Source organism: Taudactylus pleione, unplaced genomic scaffold (genome assembly GCF_031769625.1).
Source record: "Taudactylus pleione unplaced genomic scaffold, aTauple2 ptg001221l, whole genome shotgun sequence".
Classification (NCBI taxonomy): Eukaryota; Metazoa; Chordata; class Amphibia; order Anura; family Myobatrachidae; genus Taudactylus; species Taudactylus pleione.
The window spans coordinates 377,908-393,641 of NW_028285621.1; positions in this window are offsets into that span (position 1 = coordinate 377,908).

Here is a 15,734-nt window from a genome sequence, read left to right on the forward strand (position 1 = left end):
TTAGGCACTTACCGTAGGGTTACGGTTAGGCACTAGAAGGGTAGGTTAAGGTTAGGCACCAGGAGGAGGCTTAGGGTGAATATTAGGGCTAAAAAATAAATGTGTTGACCATTTTTGTGTCTACTATTTTCATGTCGACCTTTTGAACCCATCGATCATTTGAACCCGTCAACCTTCTTACATGTCGATCTTTTGTGCCAGTCGACCTACTGACTGTCTGACATCTGGTGTCTATCTAGACATTGGCTACGTTTTTACTGTCTATCTGTAATCCACACCCAACAGGAATATCGGGCGCCTGCGGCACTTAAGGTGCATACACACTAGACGATATGCTCCCTGAGCGATATCGTCTAGTGTGTCCCCGGCAGGCTGTGCTCAATGTCGTTCATGACATTGAGCACAGCCGCTGAACGATATCATTAGCGATATCGTTCAGCGCCGGGCTCTCTCCCCCATTCCCTGACATGCAGCAACCTGACGAGATCGTCAGGTTGGCCTGCATGTCAGCCCGATGAACGAGGATGACGAACGACCCGCGGAACGCGCGTCGTCGTCATCGTTCATCTTTTTTGTGTTAAAAATGGACGATGAAGTGGACGACTGAACGATAACGATATCGTTATCGTTCAGTCGTCCACTTTAATCGCCCAGTGTGTACGCACCATTACACCCAGCTGCACAACAATCGAAAACCAAGTCATTTTATTGGATAAGACAAATGGAAATACAAGAAATAAATCATAACACGTAGTACATATTACTGTGAGATACAGTCACAGCATACACTTTGGTAATGAGCTAATGTACAATAGTAATACCTGTATATTTACAATGTAGCATGCATGGATATCTCAGTGTGATTATTGGGACAAAAAGGGGAGAACACATAGTAATCCAGTGGCCGCCCAGGTTTTATTATTCTGCTATTAGAGATAAAGAAAAAAACAAGGAGAGGAAATAAGAGGAATGTCCAGCACAGACAAGTGAATAGGTCCCATCACTGTAGACGGGGGCTGCGGACACCACTAAACCATTGAATCAACACCTTTAACCACTGAGCCCCTACGGCATCTCCTGACAACTGTTTCTGATTACCTGGAATGTTTCCAAGTCCCTGGTTAACTGCCAGGCATGCCAAGGAACGCCTGCCAACAACTGCTTTACGTGGTGCAGGGCCTTTTAGATATATAGCTGCCTCCACAGCTCAATAATCATAGTATCTCTAAGTGCAGACATGTAAATTCAGCTCCTGAGATCAGGTGGCAGCAAAGCTTCTTACACTGGTCAGTACTGGTCACAGACACACAGGGGCAGCCACAAGAGGATAAGGGAGAACTTCAGCTATGCCCAGGATACATTACACCATGTCAGTACTGTCAGCAATGCCAGCACAGCCCTTCATGGGCGCCTCAGGGATCGTGTATCCTACTCGTCAAAAGAAAGGAATAAACATATTTTCCTATAGACTGTTTGCGTTTGGGAGGGGATTTTGGGGATGGTTGTTTTACCACCTGTGGCACAGTGTCCGTTACCAATTTCTTACAGTATTAGTCATTTTGATAAACTGTAACTGGTGGGTTTGAATTCATCTTTATGATCATAAACACCGCATTGGTTTACTGGTCATATACTGCAGCCCAGAACCTTTATCAACATGGGAAACGAGCTGTGTGTATACTAATCAATGCAGCATTGTATACAGATTAAAGGATCTATGCTTACTAATCAGACGGTGCAGCATTGTATACTGGTCAGAGGATCTGTGCTTACTAATCAGACGGTGCAGCATTGTATACTGGTCAGAGGATCTGTGCTTACTAATCAGATGGTGCAGCATTGTATACTGGTCAGAGGATCTATGCTTACTAATCAGATGGTGCAGCATTGTATACAGATCAAAGGATCTATGCTTACTAATCAGACGGTGCAGCATTGTATACTGGTCAGAGGATCTGTGCTTACTAATCAGATGGTGCAGCATTGTATACTGGTCACAGGATCTATGCTTACTAATCAGATGGTGCAGCATTGTATACTGGTGAGAGGATCTATGCTTACTAATCAGATGGTGCAGCATTGTATACTGGTCAGAGGATCTATGCGTACTAATCAGACGGTGCAGCATTGTATACTGGTCAGACGATCTATGCTTACTAATCAGATGGTGCAGCATTGTATACTGGTCAGAGGATCTATGCTTACTAATCAGATGATGCAGCATTGTATACTGGTGAGAGGATCTGTACTTACTAATCAGATGGTGCAGCATTGTATGCTGGTGAGAGGATCTATGCTTACTAATCAGATGGTGCAGCATTGTATACTGATCAGAGGATCTATGCTTACTAATCAGATGGTGCAGCATTGTATACTGATCAGAGGATCTATGCTTACTAATCAGATGGTGCAGCATTGTGTATTGGGCATAGGATCTATGCTTACTAATCAGATGGTGCAGCATTGTATACCTTGTCAGAGGATCTATGCTTACTAATCAGATGGTGCAACATTGTATACAGATCAGAGGATCTATGCTTACTAATCAGATGGTGCAGCATTGTATACTGGTCAAAGGATCTATGCTTACTAATCCGATGGTGCAGCATTGTATACTGGTCAGATGGTGCAGCATTGTATACTGATCAGATGGTGCAGCATTGTATACTGATCAGAGGATCTATGCTTACTAATCAGATGGTGCAGCATTGTATATTGGTGAGAGGATCTATGCTTACTAATCAGATGGTGCAGCATTGTATACTGGTCAGAGGATCTATGCTTACTAATCAGATGGTGCAGTATTGTATACTGGTCAGAGGATCTATGCTTACTAATCAGATGGTGCAGCATTGTATACTGGTCATAGAATCTATGCTTACTAATCAGATGGTGCAGCATTGTATACTGGTGAGAGGATCTATGCTTACTAATCCAATGGTGCAGCATTGTATACTGGTGAGAGGATCTATGCTTACTAATCAGATGGTGCAGCATTGTATATTGGTGAGAGGATCTATGCTTACTAAGATGGTGCAGCATTGTATACTGGTCATAGGATCTATGCTTACTAATCAGATGGTGCAGCATTGTATACTGGTCATAGGATCTATGCTTACTAATCAGATGGTGCAGCATTGTATACTGGTGAGAGGATCTATGCTTACTAATCAGATGGTGCAGCATTGTATACTGGTGAGAGGATCTATGCTTACTAATCAGATGGTGCAGCATTGTATACTGGTCAGAGGATCTATGCTTACTAATCAGATGGTGCAGCATTGTATACTGGTCAGAGGATCTATGCTTACTAATCAGATGGTGCAGCATTGTATACAGATCAAAGGATCTATGCTTACTAATCAGACGGTGCAGCATTGTATACTGGTCAGAGGATCTGTGCTTACTAATCAGACGGTGCAGCATTGTATACTGGTCAGAGGATCTATGCTTACTAATCAGATGGTGCAGCATTGTATACTGGTGATAGGATCTATGCTTACTAATCAGATGGTGCAGCATTGTATACTGGTGAGAGGATCTGTGCTTACTAATCAGATGGTGCAGCATTGTATACTGGTCAGAAGATCTATGCGTACTAATCAGACGGTGCAGCATTGTATACTGGTCAGACGATCTATGCTTACTAATCAGATGGTGCAGCATTGTATACTGGTCAGAGGATCTATGCTTACTAATCAGATGGTGCAGCATTGTATACTGGTCATAGGATCTATGCTTACTAATCAGATGGTGCAGCATTGTATACTGGTCATAGGATCTATGCTTACTAATCAGATGGTGCAGCATTGTATGCTGGTGAGAGGATCTATGCTTACTAATCAGATGGTGCAGCATTGTATACTGATCAGAGGATCTATGCTTACTAATCAGATGGTGCAGCATTGTATACTGATCAGAGGATCTATGCTTACTAATCAGATGGTGCAGCATTGTGTACTGGGCATAGGATCTATGCTTACTAATCAGATGGTGCAGCATTGTATACCTTGTCAGAGGATCTATGCTTACTAATCAGATGGTGCAACATTGTATACAGATCAGAGGATCTATGCTTATCAGATGGTGCAGCATTGTTTACTGGTCAGAGGATCTATGCTTACTAATCAGATGGTGCAGCATTATATACTGGTCAGAGGATCTATGCTTACTAATCCGATGGTGCAGCATTGTATACTGGTCAGATGGTGCAGCATTGTATACTGATCAGATGGTGCAGCATTGTATACTGATCAGAGGATCTATGCTTACTAATCAGATGGTGCAGCATTGTATATTGGTGAGAGGATCTATGCTTACTAATCAGATGGTGCAGCATTGTATACTGGTCAGAGGATCTATGCTTACTAATCAGATGGTGCAGCATTGTATACTGGTCAGAGGATCTATGCTTACTAATCAGATGGTGCAGCATTGTATACTGGTCAGAGGATCTATGCTTACTAATCAGATGGTGCAGCATTGTATACTGGTGAGAGGATCTATGCTTACTAATCAGATGGTGCAGCATTGTATACTGGTGAGAGGATCTATGCTTACTAATCAGATGGTGCAGCATTGTATATTGGTGAGAGGATCTATGCTTACTAATCAGATGGTGCAGCATTGTATACTGGTCAGAGGATCTATGCTTACTAATCAGATGGTGCAGCATTGTATACTGGTCAGAGGATCTATGCTTACTAATCAGATGGTGCAGCATTGTATACTGGTCAGAGGATCTATGCTTACTAATCAGATGGTGCAGCATTGTATGCTGGTGAGAGGATCTATGCTTACTAATCAGATGGTGCAGCATTGTATACTGGTGAGAGGATCTATGCTTACTAATCAGATGGTGCAGCATTGTATACTGGTGAGAGGATCTATGCTTACTAATCAGATGGTGCAGCAATGTATGCTGGTGAGAGGATCTGTGCTTACTAATCAGATGGTGCAGCATTGTGTACTGGGCATAGGATCTATGCTTACTAATCAGATGGTGCAGCATTGTATACTGGTGAGAGGATCTGTGCTTACTAATCAGATGGTGCAGCATTGTATACTGGTCAGAGGATCTGTGCTTACTAATCAGATGGTGCAGCATTGTATACTGGTCAGAGGATCTGTGCTTACTAATCAGATGGTGCAGCATTGTGTACTGGTCAGAGGATCTGTGCTTACTAATCAGATGGTGCAGCATTGTATACTGGTGAGAGGATCTGTGCTTACTAATGAAATGTCACATTGTAACGTAGTCAAATTGCTGCATTCTGTTCTGTTCTGTTTCAAATATCTGCAGAAATCCCAGGTGCCAGATAACAAATCTGCCTGATAATTACAGCTGACGTGTATCTATTGTCACTCATTCCTGTGATGTAAAAAAGAGCAATGGGCTCCTGAATTCAACATTAAACTCTTTTCTAATGAGCTGGGAAAGACAAACACACACACTGGCACAGATAGAAATGACTCCTTTATGGCTGGGTTCCAACAGCAGGATGTAAGTGCCGAACTGTATGTATGTATGTAGGTATAGCTATAACTGGGAGAGGCTCCTATCCATCTCAGGGCAGCCGGTAATGTACATCGTACCTCTCAGCAGTTGTGTGCTCACTCATCTCTGACGTATCATTTTCCATTCATTTCACACCTTAATTTGGAATGAAAATGAAGCTGCCTTAGAGCGATAGCAGCAGAAGTATGAGGAGGGGGACTGGCCGTGGTCGTGACTAATGTAACATCTGATGCCGCACACTAACACTGAGGACACCTGTCATGGGGAGAGTGAAAGCTGTGTCTGGGCTATAGCTTGATGCCCGGTTTGTGCCAGTGAAGCCAGTTGGCTGATCTATTACCTGAATGAAGCTGCCCACTATTGAACAGACTGCAACAAATATGTCCGGTACAAAAATACATTCATATTACACATTCTACACATATTTAGGCCATGGAGTTCTGTATATTCATTCAGCGTTCATAACGTCCACATTGACTACATCAACATTCATCTAGTCAACACAGATGAAATGTCGACATGATTAAAATGTTGGGAAAATGTTCCTGATAGTCTAGGTGTGGCAAGACCAGCGGCATCTTCCAGGTTCAGTGGTCAGCTGACCCTGCAGCGCTTCCCGACAGTAAGTAACCCTAACTCCAAAACTACTACATAGTGCCTAAACCTAATATCCCCTTCCGCAACGTAACACCCCCAAGTGCCTAATCCTCCACCTATCGTAGCGTAACCCTAATCCTGCCCCTGGTGGTTAATCTTCCCGTCCCCTCACAGCCTAACCCCTAAACCTCCCCCAAGTACCTAAACCTAACCTCCCCTTCCACAGCGTATCTCTAACCCCCCTTACAGTGCCTAATCCTCCCCCTTTCATAGACTAACCCTAAGCCTCCCCCTGGTGCCTACTCCCCCCCCACCCCCAGTGCCTAACCCTAAACTCCCCTTCCGCAGCAGATCCCTAACCCCCCTCATTTAGTGCCCAACCCCCCCTCCTAGTTTCTAAGCCCCACCCTAGTGCCTAACTCTTCTCCCTCCAGCAGCCTAACCCCCCCCCTAGTGCCTAACCCTAACTCCCCCCACTCTTTGCATCCTAGGGCTAGCCCTCTCCCCCCTACATACACGCACGCTACATTTACACGCACGCTACATTTACACGCACGCTGCATTTACACGCACGCTGCATTTACACGCACGCTGCATTTACACGCACTCTGCATTTACACGCACTCTGCATTTACACGCACTCTGCATTTACACGCACGCTGCATTTACACGCACGCTACATTTACACGCACGCTACATTTACACGCACGCTACATGCTACATATATACACACACGCTACATATATACACACACGCTACATATATACACACACGCTACATATATACACACACGCTACATATTTACACACACGCTACATATTTACACAGGCTACATTTACACCCTCTATATATACACACACATGCATTAGTCATAGCAGGGATTCAGACATGATGGAATGGAAAATGTACCCTCAGGCCTTACCAGTTGCTTTTCTGTGCATAGTTTGCTGATGCCCTGATTTGCACTCATTATCAGTAGTGTTGCACAGCACATCTGGATTGAAGGCCTTCATCTACTGCTTAGTCTAGTTCATCCTACCCAACTGTGCAACTGGGTCAGGGTTTATAATAGCACAGGGGTAGGCAGCGTTTTTCAGTCCGGCTGCCAAACCATCAACATCCAAGTCCATTATTTTTTTCGGATACATCAGAGGCATGCAGTGCGCCCTTCTCAAGCAGAACGGTGTGCATCATATTACCTGGCTGTCCTTGCAGTGAAATGAAAGTCCTTAATACGCAGGTCAGTCACCCAAATTCAGGACTGCCCCAGCAGAGTCAGGACTGCCCGCAGAATGTCCTGCTTGAGGCTTCGCTACCCGCGGATCTTCTTGTCATACGTTCAGTTGGCGATCGTCTGAGCCCTGGAATAATGGATCCCTGTTTGGGGAAATTGGTCCATGAAACAGACAACGACTGTATATTCTTATCCTCATCCAGCCCCGAAGTTCAATCAGTAACAGCAACGTTTAAGAATTGGTTCTCCTTACCTGCAATGAGCCCTAGGGATCACATTGAAAATATAGATCTTTCCCCCCCTCTCCCACTACCAAAATGAAAAGCCCTGACATTAAATACAGATGTGTCCACATACATCTATCCTCCGTGTGCTACACATAACACGTGAGCTCCGTGTGACTCGGTAGTGCCGAGTGTCTTTCTTTGCAAGTTTTTACCTCCAAATACGTCTTTTATCTTTCATCCACTAGGGTGCACTGGAGGTGCTTACGCTGGGGTACAGAGGCATGGATAATCGGAGCTGGCACTTTAAATAATTTAGAAGTGTGAAGCTCCTCCCCCTCTATGCCCCATCAGCCCTCAGTTTAGAAGATGTGCCAAATGGAGCTGGTCGCAATCCGCTGTGTTCCAGCAAGACACTTGATTTTATTTTATTATCTAATTTATTTATTTTATTTATTTATTTTATTACATCTTTTACACTGTTTTGGAGGTACCCTTCGCCACATCTCTAAAGGTGGGGTCCGGGTACCTGGCGCCCTGTTATTCCCTCTGAGTTAACAGAAAGGAGTGTGCAGTGCTTATCCAAAAGCAACTGACAGCTCCTTAACGCCACACGTCTACACACTGACTTCAAGAAGAAACAGAAGTGCTGCTCAGAGGGAGTGGTCATCGGGAGTGAACATAGGGCCTGATTCAGACCCGCTCGCAAGCGGGTCGATGTTGGCCCAGTGCGCTTGCGCACGAGGGAGCCGGCTCCGTCGTGCGCATGCGCGAGACCCAGATAGCAACGGGCAAGCCGTCGCTATGGGTCTCGCTACAAAGAGGGCGTGCTGTCGATGGTGAGTGACAGCACGCCTCCTTTGGTGGGCGTGGCTGGCCAGGCGGAGGCGTTCCCATGGGAACGCCTACTGTCTGGGGCCAGCCCCACTGACATCACAAGTGATGTCAGTGGGAGTGCTTTTGGCTCTGATAGAGCCAAAAGCACTCCAGGGCTAGCGGCAGACGAGACTCTACCACAAGGGTCTCGTCGCAAGCCCGATGGTCGCGATATTCTTGACCATCGCGACCATCATTTTGGCCGCTCGCTATAGCTGTGGGTGGTCACCCACAGCTATGCTAGCGGCCAGGAGGCCGCTCTAAAATCTGGAAGGACAGCACTGATTCAGAGCAAGCGCTCTGTGAGAGCGTCCGGCTCTGAATCAGGGCCATAATCCCTTATTTGGATGACCTGTTACTCAAAGCTCAGTATCCCTTCTATCAGACCAGGCCTTGCTGACATATCACACCCTAATCCAACACGGTTGGATAATCAACTTCAAGAAATCAAATCTCATCTGTCCCAGAGACTCCTGTTTCTGGGCATGATCTTGGATACGACATCACAGGGGTTTTTTCTTCCAATAGACAAAGCCCGGGACATACGGTTGTTAGTTCAGCTGGTCCTCAGACCAAAGAAGGTGTCCCTGCTTCTTTGTCTGCGTCTCTTAGGGAAGATGGTAGCTGCTTTCAAGGCACTACAGTGTGGACGGTTCCCCTCCAGAGTGTTTCAGCTGGACCTGCTGTCACAGGGGTCAGGGTCTCATCTGCTTCTACATCGACAGATCCGTCTGAGCCCAGTTACCAGAGTGGCCCTATTCTGGTGGACACAATCCAACAATCTTTTAGCGGGCCAAAGATTCGGAGTGTGGGACTGGTTCATTGTAACAACGGATGCCAGCCTTCGAGGATGGGGAGCAGTAGTCCTCGATTATCACTTTCAGGGTCGATGGTCCCCTCTGGAACAAAAGTGGCCCATAAATGTGTTGGAACTCAGAGTAATTTACATTGCTCTGATAGAAGCAGCAGAATTTCTGAAGACTCATTCGGTAAGAGTTCAGTCCGACAACGCAACGGCCGTCGCTCACATCAACCGCCAGGGCGGGACTCGTAGTCGCATGGCCTTGCAAGAGGTAACTCAGATTCTCCGGTGGGCCTAGAATCAGTCAGTTATCCTGTCGGCGGTATTCATCCCGGCTGTGGACAACTGGAAAGCAGATTACCTAAATCATCCAGATGTGTTCATCGCGTTGATACGTCAAAGGGGGTATCCTCAGATGGACCTCATGGCGTCACTTTTGAAACATCAGCTCTCAGTATACGTGTCAGGAACTCAAGATCCGCAGGCGGAGGCAGTAGACGCTCTGACAGTTCCGTGGATCTACAACTTCGTTTACCTTTTTCCTCCAATTCCACTTCTCCCTCGTCTTCTAAAAAGAATAAATACGAGTCAGCCTCTGTCATTCTCGTGGCTCCAAATTGGCCTTGGAGAAGTTGGTTCTCGGACCATCGGTCCCTATTGGTAGTCGACCCATGGCCTCTTCCTCTGCGCCAAATTTTCTACAGCAGGGTCCTTTCGTCCACTCCATCTTAGCGCAGCTGTGTTAACGGGGTGGCTCTTGAAACCGATATCTTTAGAGGAAGAGGCATCCCAGACTCGGTTATTCAAACAATGCTCCGCGCCAGGAAGCCAATTTCGGCTGCGCATTATCATTGCATCTGGCGCTCTTGTATCTCATGGTGTTCCAGTCGGGGTCTTCCGTCTAGGACTTTTCGGTTGTCCCGGTTTTCTGTTTTTTCTCCAGACGGGGTGGTATTCTGGCCTTTGCCTTGGAACTTTAAAGGTGCAGGTTTCTGCCCTTTCCATTTTCTTTCAACGGAAATTGGCCCTCATTCCTGAGGTGCAGACATTTCTTCAGGGGGTCTTGCGTGTGCAGCCTCCTTTTGTACCTCCGATAGCTCCCTGGGATTGGAACTGTGACGTTGTGTTTTTTTTTTTATATTGTGAACTAAACAACATTTAGGACAACATAACAGAAAACATCAGCGTGCATAACAATTCACCCCCCCTAAAGTCAGTACTTTGTCGAGCCACCTTTTGCGGCAATTACAGCTGCAAGTCGCTTTGGATAAGTCTCTATGAGCTTGCCACATCTTACCCCTGGGATTTTTGCCCATTCCTCAAGGTAAAACTGCTCCAGCTCCTTCATGTTGGATGGTTTCCCCTTGTGAAAAGCAATCTTCAAGTCTGACCACAGATTCTCAATTGGATTGAGATCTGGGCTTTGACTAGGCCAGGGCTCGACAAATCCAGGTCGCCATGGCGACTAAGATTTTGGACCTGGCGACCGGGATTTCCAAGCCAGTCATGACGTCTTTCCCATAGTTTCGAAGAGCGGCAGACGCAGGCCTAAGGTAAGTATTCTAGGGGTTTTTTTTGTGTGTGTGCACGGCACACTTAGAGGGGACTTAGTACTGGGGGTACTATTAGACTGGGCTTAGTACTGGGGGTACTATTAGACTGGGCTTAGTACTGGGGGTACTATTGCAGGGGGCTTTCTACTGGGGGCACTAATACTGGGGGTACTATTAGAGGGGGCTTACTACTGGGGGGCACTATTACAGGGGGCTTACTACTGGGGGGCACTATTACAGGGGGCTTACTACTGGGAGCATTATTAGAGTGGGCTTACTACTGGGAGCACTATTACAAGGTGCTTACTGCTGGAGGCACTAATACAGGGGCTTACTACTGGGGGCAGTATTACAGGGGGCAGCCTACTGGGAACACTATTATAAGGGGCTTACTGCTGGGGGAACTAATACAGGGGGCTTACTACTGGGGGCACTATTACAGGGGGCTTAATACTGGGGTCACTATTACAGGGGGCTTACTATTGGGGGCACTATTACAAGGGGCTTACTACTGGGGGAACTATTACAAGGGGCTTACTACTAGGTTGAGGGGCACTGAAAGGGCATGTGTGGCGGTCTATACAAGCTTTCATAATTTTGGTAATGGATGATGGTCTGGCTCCTAAACTTTTAAGATGGCTCCTAGATTTTACAAAAATGTGTCAAGCCCTGGACTAGGCCATTAAATGTTTCCCCTTAAACCACTGGAGTGTTGCTTTAGCAGTATGCTTCGGGTCATTGCCTGCTGGAAGGTGAACCTCCGTCCCAGTCTCAAATCACAGACAGACTGAAACAGGTTTTGCTCAAGAATATCCCTGTATTTAGCACCATCCATCTTTCCCTTGACTTGAATCCGTTTCCCAGTCCCTGCTGCTGAAAAACATCCCCACAGCATGATGCTGCCACCACCATGTGTCACTGTGGGGATGGTGTTCTTGGGGTGATGGAATGTGTTGGGTCTGGGTTTGCACCAGACCTATTGTTTTCCTTGGTGGACGAAAAGTTAAGTTTTAGTCTCATCTGACCAGAGCACCTTCCTCTATACATTTGGGGAGTCGCCCACATGCTTTTTGGCAAACTCAAATTGTGTCTTCTTATTTTTATCACTAAGTAATGGCTTTTTCTCCTTCATCTACTAGGGGACACTGGAGTCTCGGTACAGTGGGGTATAGATGTAGGATAACCCGGGAGCTGGCACTTTAATAAATCTGAATAGTAGCTAGCTCCTCCCCCTCTATACTCCCCTACAGGTCAGTCTTAATTTTGTGCCAAGGGAGCTGGTCACATACAAAGAGCTCTCTGCTAAAAATCAAGGATCCTCGATCAGTAAGAGGATCAGCTTGGCAGCTCACTGCCCCTTCCTGTCTGCTTCATTGGAGCTGCCGGGGAGACCTCACCGCTGCTGCTTGCAGCGTGCGCTGGGGTCTTCAGCTACAGAGACCATTGTCTCTGGGGGGTACCCAGACACGCTGCATGCGGCGCTCGTCGCTGTCCCCCATTAGCTGGGTGGCCAGGAGAAAATGACAGGCGGGCATTAAAAAGCAGCAACTGATACAGCACTGAAAGGTGCCAGAATGGAGGGGGCAGAGCCTAACACACAGTTCTGCTCCTGCCTCCCAGCTGCCCCAGCGCTCCCAGAAGGAGGCTGGTGGCCATTTTAGAAGACACAGGCTGCTGACAAACGCAGAAGAGAGACCTGTCTGCCCAGATTGTGACTGCACAGTGGGGTTAGACTTGTGAAGAGCAGGTTAGACTGTGTTTACACAGTGATTACAGCACATTATATTGTGTTACACAGCGCTGGTCTCTGCATCAGCGCTGGTTGGGCAGGGTTAATCGCATAATCTCCCTCTATGCCCTTAATCTCTTCTTTCTAAACAGTCTCTCTGTGTGTGTTTGTGTGTATCACTACCTTTTCTCTGTGTGTGTGTGTGTGTGTGAACAGTGAATTGGTAACATGACTTCAAAGGGGTCTAAGGCTGCACAAAAAGCTTTCTCCTGTAAGAATTGTGCAGAGAAGTTTACACAGGGACTATCATCCAGTTCCCTGTTGTCTGAGAAGTGTGTTTCAGAGACACAGACTGCAGCATCCCCACAACACCTTATTTGGGCTGATCAAATTATATCATGTCTCAAATGTCTGCAGAGCTGGAAGCTGCTCGCAGGGAGAGAGAGGTTGAAAGATCTCAGAGGTCTGCCTTCCCTGAACCAGACTGGCCAGGTCTTTAGCCAGGTCTGTGGAAGGGTTCACAAGGGTTATGGCAGCCCAGGTTCCTCCCGTGGCATCATTCTCTAGTGTCCCTGCCAGGAGACTAATACCGAATCCCCTTATGTGGGATGATCCGGAAGAGGTCGACATGCCTGATACAGAAGGGGAGGTACAGGACCCTATAGAGGAACAGGCGCCAGAGGAAGCGGAGCCTGTATCTCAGGGTGTAGAGGCTCTGATTGCAGCTTTACGCCATGTGTTACATGGCGTGCTGTGGAAGTTAGGCCATCTATCTTTAATAATAAACAAAGACTAGCAGCCTCCTCTCCAGTGTCTGAGGAATTGGATGAGATCCTTACCTCAGCGTGGAAACACCAAGATAAAAAGTTTCAGATCTCACGTAAACTTTTATCCTACTGTCCCTTTCCTGCAGAGAGCAGGAATTTATGCGAAACTCCTCCTTCAGTGGACCCTTCAGTGTCACGTCTGTCTAAAAAGACTGTGCTCCCTGTTCCAGGAGCAGTTTCTTTAAAGGAGTCTTCTGACAGGAAGTTAGAAACTACCTTTAAAGTCTATGTACACTGTAGCGGAGGTGTCCCTTCAACCCGCATTAGTCAGCTGTTGGGTCAACAAGGCGGTGGGCCTTAAGACTGGTGTTCCGGCGGGGGATCTGGTTCCTCTAGCGGAACAGATTGCAGAGAGTGCTTCTTTTCTTGGAGAGGCTTCAAAAGATATTTGTAGTCTTTCCTCTAGAGCCTCAGCTTTGGCTGTCTCAGCCCGCAGAGTCCTGTGGCTGAGACAATGGCAGGCGGATGCGGAATCTAAGAGAGCCATGGAAGCGCTTCCATTCACAGGGGAAGCTCTGTTTGGAACGGAACTGGATAAGTGGATATCTCAAGCCACAGGTGGTAAGTCCACTTATCTCCCATCTGCTGCTCCTCCTCCTAGGTAACCCTTTGCTGGACCGTCCTTTCGTATCCCAGGGAGATTCAGGGGTCGTGGCTCCCGCTATCTCCCCTGGTTCCATAGGCAGGTGTAGAACCACTGCATCCTCCTCCCAGCAGGATAAGTCTTCAGTTAAAGCTCCGGCATGACGCACTCTCTTCTCTCCTGGGGGACCCCAGGGTGGGAGCTCGCCTTCGCAATTTCAAGTCTTGCCAGGACACGTGGGTCTGGGACATCATTATTCAGGGGTCGAAGTTGGATTTTCAGATCCAACCTCCTATTTTCCGGCATCAGCGGACAAACGGGTTGTAATACAGGAAGCTATAGAAAAGCTACTGTCTTCTCGAGTAATAGTGCATGTCCCTATCCATCAGCAGGGTCAAGGCTTTTATTCCAGCTTGTTTGTAGTTCCCAAGCCAGACGGCTCAGGGAGACCCATTCTGAATTTGAAACATCTCAATCCTTATTTGTGGACCTTCAAGTTCAAAATGGAGTCCCTGCAGTCTGTCATTGCAGGGCTCGAGAGGGACGAGTTTCTCGTATCCTTGGACATAAAGGATGCCTATCTCCACATTGCCATTTGGCCTCCTCATCAGGCATTCCTTCGGTTCGCAGTGTGGGCCTCTCATTTTCAATTTCAGGCCTTACCTTTCATCTTTCATCAACACCAAGAGTGTTCACGATGGTCATGGCAGTAATGATGGCCCTTCTTCAGATTCAAGGGGTTACTATCGTCCCATACTTGAACGACCTGCTTCTCAAGGCTCCGTCAGTCTCTCAATTACTGCAGGACAACCGGGTAACACAGTCTTCTGTTACAACACGGATGGATCCTGGATTACCAAAAATCTCATCTACAGCCTACTCAGCATCTGCCTTTCCTAGGGATGATTCTGGACACGGTGGAGCAGGAGGTATTTCTTCCGCAGGAAAAGGTCACCTCCATCCAACACATGGTGTGATTGATACTGCGCCTTCTGGGGTAGATGCTTGCGACCTTCGAGTTCATCCAATACGAGAGGTTCCATGCCCGTCCATTCCAACTTGGCCGCCTCTCTCAGTGGTCAAGGTTCCACCTTTTTTCTTCACCAGCGAGTTCAACTGTCACCCATGACTCGAACATCTCTCCTTTGGTGGCTGAATTCCCCTCACCTATTGGCAGGTAAGCGGTTTGCAATGTGGGAATGGATTCTCCTCACCACAGACGCCGGTCTGAGAGGATGGGGGGCAGTAACTCGGGGAAGGCACTTTCAGGGCCGCTGGACTCGACTAGAGGCGGTACTGCCCATAAACATTCTGGAGCTAAGGGCCGTGTTCTATGCTCTTCAGGTAGCACATCCTCTGTTGAAGGGCCATGTCATCGGAGTGCAGTCCGACAACGCCATGGCTGTGGCGTACAACAATAGACAAGGCGGCACCAAGAGTCAGTCCACCCTGAGGGAGGTAAGCCGCATTCTTCTCTGGGCAGATGAATTTGCTGTAGCGATATCAGCAATTTTCATCCCATGGGTAGAAAATTGGGAGGCCGACTACCTCAGTCGACAAGACATTCATCCGGGAGAATGGATTCTCAATCCACAGGTCTTTCAACAACTGATTCAGCGTTTGGGTCTCCCTCAGGTAGATCTCATGGCGTCGAGGTTGAACCATCAACTGCTTTCTTGTCGTCCGCCTTACCTCATTTTTAATGTGGATAGGGCTGAGCTACTTACGCAGTTATCTTTTTTTTGCCTAAGTTAGTGTCTGCATTTCACATCAACCAACCAATCGTGGTTC